Source organism: Lissotriton helveticus, chromosome 6 (genome assembly GCF_964261635.1).
Source record: "Lissotriton helveticus chromosome 6, aLisHel1.1, whole genome shotgun sequence".
Lineage (NCBI taxonomy): Eukaryota > Metazoa > Chordata > Amphibia > Caudata > Salamandridae > Lissotriton > Lissotriton helveticus.
Genome location: NC_136067.1, coordinates 1,843,313,316 through 1,843,323,487, shown reverse-complemented (window position 1 = coordinate 1,843,323,487; position 10,172 = coordinate 1,843,313,316).

Below are 10,172 nucleotides of genomic sequence, written 5' to 3'. Positions count from 1 at the left end.
TAGGGACGAATCCTGCCTGGTCAGGTAAGACTAGGCGCTCCATCAGCAGGTTCAGGCGGGACGCGAGGACCTTCGCTAGGATTTTGACATCAGTGTTGAGCAAAGAGAGGGGTCTATAGGAGTCGCAATGTTCCGGAGGCTTGCCGGGCTTCAAGAGAGATGTAATGAGGGCCTCACGAATAGAGGCTGGAAGGGTTCCTCCCTCGAGGGCAGAATAGTCAACTTTCTGCAGTATCGGGGCGAGAATGTGAATATATGCTTTGTAAAAGTCGATTGGCAGTCCGTCAGATCCAGGCGATTTGCCCGACTTCATGGACATGATAGCGTCTTTTATTTCATCCACCTCGAGGATGTGGTGGAGGAATTTTTGTTGGGAAGGACCAAGCCATGCAATAGCTGTGTCGTCCAGGTAGGTATGCAAATTAATAGATGCCGATCTGTGTGAGGTGTAGAGAGTGGAGTAGTGGGTAGTAAGGATGCGGAGTTGTTCAGAGAGATCACGTTGCGGGACTTAATGCTCATCCAGCAAGGTGGTGACAAAATTGTTATATCTAGGGGATCTGACAGCAGAGGCGAGAGCCCTGCCGGGCCTGTCTCCTTCGCCAAAGACGCGCGCAGAGTATTGTTTCCCGAGGAACTTGCACTCCCGATCCGCCGCCTCGGCATACTCGTTCAGCTTGTCCCGAAGGAGGGCATTGGAAGAGTGGTCCCGCGACTCGCGAGAATGGATTTGTTCCAGATCCCGGAGCTCAGAGTCGAGTTTCCGGAGCTCACCTCGCAGGGATTTAAGTACTCCTCCCCCTTTAGAGATACACCATCCCCGGACAGTGACCTTAAAGGCCTCCCAGACCACGGTGAGGTCTGATACCGACCCTACATTCCGGTCAAAAAAGTCTTGGATGTCCTGTTCGAGGTCCGCCCTAAAGGCAGAGTCCGTGAGGTGGGAAGGATTGAGGCACCATCTCAGATAAGGGGAAGTCTCAATGGGAATGCGTAGCGATATAAGGACCGGGGAGTGGTCAGAGAAAGTCCTGGTGAGGTGCCGGGCCCTGAACAGCCAGGGAGTGAGGCCTGCCGATAGAAACACGTAATCCAGACGCGCCCAAGTGGAATGCACTGCAGAGTAGTGGGTGCCCTGTTTGAGGGAAGAATGCAGGTGCCTCCATGAATCAATGTAGTGGTGTTCAGCAACTAAGGAGGACAGGGCACGTTGGGTTTGGGAGTAGTGCGCAGCCTGAGGGTGAGATCTGTCAGTGCTCGGAGTAACGGCAGTATTGAAGTCCCCACCCAGTATTACATGGCCTATGCCCAGTGTTTGAATTTTACCCCACAATGTGAACAGTGAGGAGGTGTCGTCGACATTGGGGCCGTAGTAGCAGGCAAAGAGGACAGTATGTGAGTGTAGTTTACCCCAGAGCATGCAGTATCTGCCACCAGGATCCACCTCTGTCCCAGCAGGAATGAACCTCACACCCAGCTTAACCAAGATCGTAACCCCCCTGGCATAGTTGGAGTAGGAAGCGAGAGCCCTGCTGGAGGCCCACCTGGACGCAAATAGGGACGAGCTATCTGACAATAAATGTGTCTCTTGAAGCATAGCAATGGAGATGCCCTGCCTATCAAGGTATCCTAAAATTTGCCTCTTTTTTCTGGGGTTATTCAGCCCTCGGATATTCCACGATACCAACTGAAACTGGTGCGACGGTAGGGTACCCTCTATGTCACCCATTCAGGAAAATGATAAATCCAGTAGCATGCAACCTCACAGTTAAGACCATAGCACATTTCAACTTTGAACGAAATACAATTCCCCCATTTAAACACCCCCCAAAAACCACCCAGGGACAACAGAGCAAGCAATGCAATGTCAGTAGTAGTGAAGTGAAAACAAAAAACCTTCCCACCCACACCGGCAACCCCAACTGGCCGGGAATTCAACCCCCACCCATCCTCCCAAAAACAAGACAAATTAAAACCCAAAACTAGTATGGCACAAAACCCTACCCACAGGGGGGAAGGGGTGTTGAGGGGTTCGCCCATTGGGGGACCAAGACCAGGGGCAACAGACCAGCCGAACCACCCCCTTAATCACACCCACAGGCAACAGGGCAGAGCCAGTCGTCAAAAGTGGGACGAGGGTGGGTGACCGAGCACTTAGGTAGATCATGGACCGGGAGATCCCATGCTGATCAAGCGGCAACAACAAAATACACAGAGACAGGTACCGTGTAGGCCACGGTCAGAACGCGCTGCGCGAAAAGGGAACAGTACCACAGTGAAAGCTCTCAGTCCTGTTGAGACATTGGTGATTGTGACCTAGATCTGCGCCGCGCCGCATCATCACCACCCTGCTCCCTCCCACAATGCTTAAGGAAGTCTTCCACCTGTTGCGGGTTTTGAAAGAAGTGATGTTTACCCTGGAATGTGACTTTCAACCTGGCAGGGGACAGCATGGCGTATGGTATCTCCTGCGCCTGGAGTTTTTTCTTTACCGTTGTAAATTTGCGCCTAGCTTCCTGGACGGAGGGAGTGAAATCGGGAAAAAAGGAGAGAGTAGTATTGCAATAGTTCACAGTTCCCAACTCTCTTGCATGCTTTAGCACCGCGTCTCTGTCTCTATAGTTCAGAAAGCATACAATAATAGGGCGAGGTTGAGCACCAGGTGGCGGGCGCGCCGCCAGGGATCTGTGGGCCCGTTCAATAATGAAGTGTGCGGAGAAGGATTCCTTCCCAAACAGTTCCATGAGAAGGGTCTCCACGAAGGTCTCCATTTTACCTGTGTTGGTGGATTCCGCAAGGCCTAAAATTCTGACGTTATTGCGACGAGACCTCGCTTCCAAGTCCTCATTCTTGTCAGCTATAAGTTTGAGCAGCCTGTCCATTTGCGTGACTTGTTTGCCCGTTGAGGTGGCACCATCTTCCAGAACAGAAATCCGGTCTTCCGTCTCCTTGATGCGGGTGTCATGCTGCTCCAGCTTAGAGACCACACTGTCCATGCGCACATTAATGGTGTCAATTTTGGCGTCGATAGTGGACAGGCTTTGTTTCATTCCCAGTAGTAGCGCCTTCCAGTCGTCCTCCGGAGGAGTCGGGGTAGGAGGACCGCCGTCAGGTTCTGGCACAGGCTTGGAAGCCTTTTTGGATTCAAAAGGAATTTTGGATTGGCGTGCATCATTGCGGCCCATGTCTCTGCGGGGCGTCCGCGATGTAGGGGGCGAAATGGACGCCAGAGTGCAGGAGAGGCAAAGCGAGGGAGAGGAAGGTGTGCACCGGGCAGTGTCTTCGTAGTGGAGGGCTGAAGGCTGTGGCAGGTGTCTCCGAATGGTCAGGGGGTCATAGGGAGGAGTGGCGGCAAGCAGAGTAGGCCAGAGGGAGCAGCAGCACCGCGGCCGACGTCCCACGCAGCGACCACACTGTGCTTTGATCTTGCGCCAGGCCACAACGCGATCTCCACTCCAGGAGGGGCCTGCTAGGAGCCAGCAGCAGGTCTAACAGTCATCCAGGGCTGGAGGTGGGGGGGGAGGGGAGGGTCCGAGAGGCCAGCCCGCCTCAGGCGAAGTATCCGGGTGTGGACAGCACTACGCTTCAAGATGCTGGCAGGCGCCGCAGCAAGGGACCCCAACAGGGGGGCTCACCGGACCTGGAGACGTCTCCCAAGCAGGGAGGGCAGGTAGACGGAGGAGTCCTGGTGGACGCGGCAAGGCGAGCCAAGTTGCCGGTAGAGGCGGCCAGGAGGCAACAGGCAGGTGGGCGCTAGCTGCAGTGAGGCAAGGAGCTTGGATCTCCGTAGCTGCAGCAGGCAGTGGGTTGCAGCGGCTATCGACAGACAAGCACCACCCCAGAGTCTCAATCGGGGAGGTGCAGTGTTGCGAGGTACACTCTCAGGGCCTCCCAGGCACTCCCGCAGTCAGCCCAAAATGGCGGGAGTACCGGGTGTCAGTAGAGCAGCGGGCACAGTTCCGAACAGTAATAGCGCCGGGGGGGGGGAGAAGCGGCAGAAAATGCCTTCAGGTCGCAGGCGTCTCACCTTGAGCAGAGATCGGGGGGTCCCCCTGGGCACGCAGTCTTCCTTCTAGCGTCCGGTGGGCGGGAATCACTCCGCAGGCCAGGATTCCAAGGCCGCGCCGGACTTTCCCGACGAGGCAAGTCCGCGCAGGAGGGCACACTTCTCTGCCTCGCAGATCGCTCTGGGCGTCTCCGGCCGCCGAGCACACACAGACTAAGGCGTCCGGGGCAAGACAGGTATCGCCGTGATCAGCGCGGTGAGATGAGGAAAAAGGGGCAATATTTGAGCAGATTTTGCCCAGTCAGGATTACTGCAGGATAGGATGAAGCGCTCGGTCGCTCGGGAGCCTCACACCAGTGCGGCCATCCTGGTCCGGCGCCACCTAGCTCTTGTTATTGCCTGGTGTTCCACCCATGAAAATTCACGTGCATTTTACATTTGACTATCTGATTTTTTGACCTTTTCTGTGAGTGAGTCTCACCACCCGACTATCAATTATGGTAAACCCACGGTAAATGGGCTGAGAGGGCAAATTACCTTTTAAGATAAAGCTGCTTCTGCACAGCTAGGGTCAGAGTGTCTGGACTAGCTACACGTGAGAATATACCCACAGCTTACCAGTTTACACGTCTCACATGCCCTGCCAGGTATCTGCGCAGAGGTAGCCTGTCAAAGACGGGACCTTTCAGAGATTAGTACTGTCCTAGTGTAGGCCTTATAGCATTCACAATGAAAGTCTGTAGTGTTTACTGAAGGTCTGTGATGCTTTAACTTTAGCTTTAAAAGTAATGCACAATATAGAAGAAAACTACACTGAAGTACAGTCTTGCCCCACTGAGGCCTACGAGGTCGAGCGAGGCATCAATCTAGCGGTAAATATGTTCCCAGAGTGTGAATTTACAGTCCGTGACATCATACATCCACTCCTTATGAGACATATTAAGAATTGTCATATTTTCCTGGCTTAGCACATACTCAACTTCCAGGCCTTTGTCCCTCTCATCGGGCCAACTGAAGCTGAGTCAACAGGGGCAGAGCAGAGGCTTTCAGTGAAGGTCTTTCCACAGATAATTTGAAGTCACCATATTGATATGACTCAGAGTGCTGTGCAGGAGGGTTAGAATGGATGGATGGATTGATTATGTGGCATCCTAGGATTGGCATGGGGTGCCTGGCTTCTAGAATGGCGAAAGGATGCCCAGCTAGAAGGAAAAGCCACCTGATGCCAGTGTAAGGATGACTTTTACTCCAGCTGCCCCCCGGATTAGGATGGGACTCTCAAAAGCCAATGGTGCTGACCCCTTATACTACCGGGGAACTGTTGGAGGAATGGACCTGCTGGGGGGCCCTGGATGGTGTTCCGCTGGCTGGCTGCTGAGGGACTGTGGAAGATACCCCCACAAGCATGAGGGAACATCAGGAGCCAGCCAGATTACAGGTCGGGCACAGGGAGTCATCAAACCATGCTTCCTACAAAAAGTGACCCTTTAGAGGCCAGGAGGAGACTAGAGATGGCCAGCAGGAACAAAGCAAGTGCAGGTCGGTGTGACTTGGCCCTACAGGGCATGAGGAATCAGCATTTAAACCTTGGTCCCTCCAAGGGAGCTGATCAGAGAACATATATTATCTGAGCTTTGACATGAATTGCTAAATTAACTACAAGGCCAGGGCCCAGGGGTCGGAGCAATCTCTATATTTATAATTTTGATGGGGCGGGTGAGTGTTGAGCCTCTCTCTCTGAGCCAACTATTTGGCCCTAGGGACTCCAGGGCCTAACACCAGTATGAGTGTCCTGGCAACAGGACACCAATGCCGGGTGTGCAGCCCAGTACCCATGCACGTGTCTGGAGTGGCAGGAAGTGCCAGCATGCTGCCTCCTGCCTATACCCACCATGGGTAGGAGAGGACCGCACTGCTACCACCTCCTGGAGGGAGCCAGAAACAAACAGCTTTGCTCCTTCCCAAGGCTGGAGCCTAGAAGAGAATTTCTGGCTTCTGTATGGCAGAAGCCACGGCCAACGTTGCTAGCTCCTGCACTGGGCCAGGAAGGTGCACCATAGAGGCATTTGGGCTCTTAGGGGGGGCCCCATCAAAGGAGACATGCCTATGGGCACCCCCTATAGGACCTGGGCACCCATATCAAAAAAAGAAATGTGGTATGAGCCTGCATCTGTGGGAGAGCTGCTTATCTGCCTTTAATGGATTGGGCAAAGACACGTCCATAAGCTCTTGCAAGGCTGCAAATGTGCATCTTCTTCTTCCTGTAGTGCCTCAAAAGAGGGCCTGGGCACCACCAATGTTGATGTTAGTGTGTTGGGGTGCTGACAGAGGATTAGCATCCCCCTAAATGTTTTTACAACCAGTCCCAAGTCTCCCAAGGTGTTATGTTTATGCCACTGGGAGAGATTGTGTTGACTGGGTCTGTAGTTTTGTACATGGGCTTGCGAGTGCAGAAACTCCTATTGGTGGGTTCTGGGGCTGCAGTAGCAGCCTAGTAAAAGGAGAAGAAAGACTTTGACACATGTTTTTCAATGTAATGCTTTATTGATTCTGCTGATGTTGACAAAGACAAGATTTTAGTGTAATGAATGTTTTTGAATGTTGGAACTTGAATTTTGGGTTATAACTTACTGCATATCGGTACTGTACCCATTGGATTCAACTGTATTACAGCGGTGAAACATAACATGATTTTACTGATGTGGTGACACCCCGAATAAGCCAGTTGGCCTGCCTCATTGCTAATGACACTCTCTTATATTATAGCATAAGGCATTGTGATAATAGGCTTCCATTGCTTGTTAGGGGTGTAATGTCTCATGAGAGCGTCAACGAAGGTCTTTCCTTCCTCAGTGCTCCTGATTGTACATATATGTAATTTAATGCATGGAGTTTAGTAGTATATATGTAATACAAATAATTTTCCTTTGTAAAAGAAAAAGCATTGACTGGAAAATAGTTTATTGAATGTCGTTTCAGCATACCAGCAAGCAGGAGTTACTAGCCCACACAAGCTCTTCTGAAAGGCCCTGGCCTCCTCTGCTTCACTGCACTGAGAAAGTCAAGTGCTCCAATGGGGTACTTGGTTCCCAATAAAGAGAATCTTGCAGACTTATTACTTCTGAAGAACTCACACCCTTTGCAACTAATAACCCAATCTTTTACATCTGACATACATATCTGTGGGGCTCATGGCATTTTTATAGTGGAGGTCCAGATGAGTGTGCTTTGGTGTTATGAGCCCTATTTTGTGGATGACTGGATATTGTTACTGCTTCCAAGACTGCACAATATTTCAACAGGAAGGGTGAATATTGTATCATGCACTTACAATGCAGAGTTTTCCCATAATATACAGCAAATTACTGTACATATTTTCAGATAGTGATAATTGCCTGTTGAGAAGTATGTTGCAAGTGCTGTCATACTCATGTCTTCTTGTCCCCAGATAGCTCGGATGAGGGCTTTGTTCTATAATGTAGTATTTTAAAGCCAAATTGTGTGGTTTAGTAATCTACTGGCATGCCCAGATCCAAACATTTTAGTTATACAGTCCCATTTCATAGCTCTGCTATTCAGAGGGATATTATCCCTGCATAACTACTATTGATGTTATTGCTACTGCAGGCACGAGATTTCATATTTCCTTGTCACATTATTCATCAGTGTTTTTTAACATAATTCACTATTTTCATATCCCTGATATTTCTCATGTCATCCTATATGTTGATGGGCATGGCTTGAGCTCTGAATCACTATTTCACTGCGAGAAACTAGGTTGTTGGTTGAGGGGGGTAAACCCTACTCATGCAACAGCCATAATCATTGTCAGAATGAGACACAAAAAAAGTCACTAAATTCACCTGTGCCTAACCCTTTAGTAGCTTGGCACAAAAGCAGTCAGGCTTAACTTAGAGGAAAGGTGTAAAGTATTTATACAAAACACAAACAGTAATACACAAGAAAAATATTGCACCAATTTAGAAAAATAGAGTAAAATTTAATAAATTATTTGACATCAAAACGATAATAATCCAATAAGTAGAAACAGAAATATGCAATTTTCAAAGACTGACTGTAAGTATAGCAACTAAAATCTCAAAGCGCCACTCGTGGTTATCTAGTCGTGCAAGAACGGGTAAAAGTGAGAAGTTCAGGCTGACTGCCATGCAGCAACGGCCGGATACAGGAACCAGGCTACTCCTGCTGAAAAGGTTCCCTTAAAAAGGTCAGCGAAGAAAGGTCTGTTTGTGGTGGAGGAGGCCAAGAGGAGCAGGGAAAGCATTGCGGATGGTCATCACTATATCACAAAGAGCCGGCGAGGCATCACAGACAGTCATCATTGTTTCTTATCTTTTTCTTGGCTTCTCTCTTTCTTGCCTTCTTTCTTTCTCCTTGCTTCTTTCATTCTTACCTTTTCCTTCTTTATTTCATTCTCTCGTTCTTTCTTTACCCTTCTTTCTTTCTTTCTCGCTTGCTTTCTTTCATTCTTGTCTTCTTTCATTCCTTTTCTTTTTCCTTCCCTCTCTGTCTTTCTCTTTTCATTTCTCTTACCTTCTTTTGTATTCTTTCTATTTCCTTCTCTTTCTTTTTCCCTTTCCTACTCTGTTTCTTTTCTTTTTCCCTTCTCTCTCTATTTCCCTCTCCTTCCTTCTCTCTACTTTGCCATCTTTCTTTTCTTTTACCTTTCCTTTCTTTCTCTTTCCTTCTTTCTTGTCTTTTTTCTTGTTTTCTCTTATCTTTTTCTTTCTTTCTTTCTTTCTTTTCTTTCTTCTCTTTCTTCCTTTCTTTCTTTCTTTCTTTCTCTTTCTTTCTTTCTTTCTTTCTTTCTTTCTCGCTCAAAGGCAAGAGGCTTAAGCCAATGCCTGACTGAGTGACTTTTTTACGTCTGTGTTGGCAAAGACCTTTTGATTATACTAAAAGTATGTGTATATCATAGTTACTTATAGGGATTTCAGCTAGATTCCACCCATTAGTCTGTGGTTGCTGTCATTCACATTATTCTTCTACCCACTCCAGCATGTGTTAAGGGGCAATGTATGAGTCCATTTCAGCTATTGGCTGACTTTACTACAACTAATGACATGACACCCTTTCCTATGGAACACATCCACATACTTGGGGGTCCATTAGGATGGCGATCGGGACCGCCCGCCTAAAGGGCGGGGGTCCCGACATTGGCATTAGGATGCGCCCGCCACAATGGCGGGCGCATTCCTCAATTTAACATTGTGGTGGGCAGTGCTCACTGCACCGCCCGCCACATTGTTAAAAACAAACGCGGTGCCTGCCGCTGCGATTATGCAACTGCAGGGGGGTACCACAGGTACCCCCCCGTGTGCCACCCCCGTTTGCCCGTCACTCTGAGGGCCCACAGGGGCCCCCCAGAGTGAACACCGCATGCCTTTCCGTGGCGGCATTGCAAAATGCCCATTGTAATATGGCTGGCGGTGCCTCATAGACACCGCCACCATATTCAACATTTTCCGCCCCGGCCGCAAGGCGACCGGGGCGGAAAAGTGGCGGGCGGTGTTTTATTCCGCCGTGGTCCCTCCGCCATACTAATATGGCGGGGGGGAATTCAGGGAAGGATGTCGGGCGGATTGCCCCCGCCAGGCTGGCGGTGGCTTCCGCCAGCCTGGTGGGGGCAATCCGCCCGACATCCTAATGGGCCCCAAAGTGTCTCCCTTCAGTGCCAGGGAGTACTATGGTAATGTGTGTTTTTTTAAGACTCAAAAACGTTTTTTGCTGTAGCATATTATTATTGTTTATTTATTTAGATTGAGAGCAAGCAATAACATTTTGCAAAAACTATGACAAAACAAGAAATGCCAAAAGGCCGTTGGCCAATGCCAGACCTATTCGCTTTGCCAAGATATGTTATAGCATACTTTGCTGCACTCCCTTGTGTAGTTACACAGTTGATAGTTTAAACCTGACACATATGGCCAGCATCAGCACGCTGATAATTGTTTCAGCACCACCTTCTGAAGTGTTTGCCTCTGCTGTCACGGTGATGTCTGCTGATGGTGGCTCCTGACTCATTAATTGACCCCTGATACCCTGATATGGACAATGGTGCAAAAATATAGTCAAGTAAGGCCTTTAAGTGTTTGTATTGCTCTGAAATGTTTTACCGAGGACAGTAGTGTTTCATTTCTGCCAA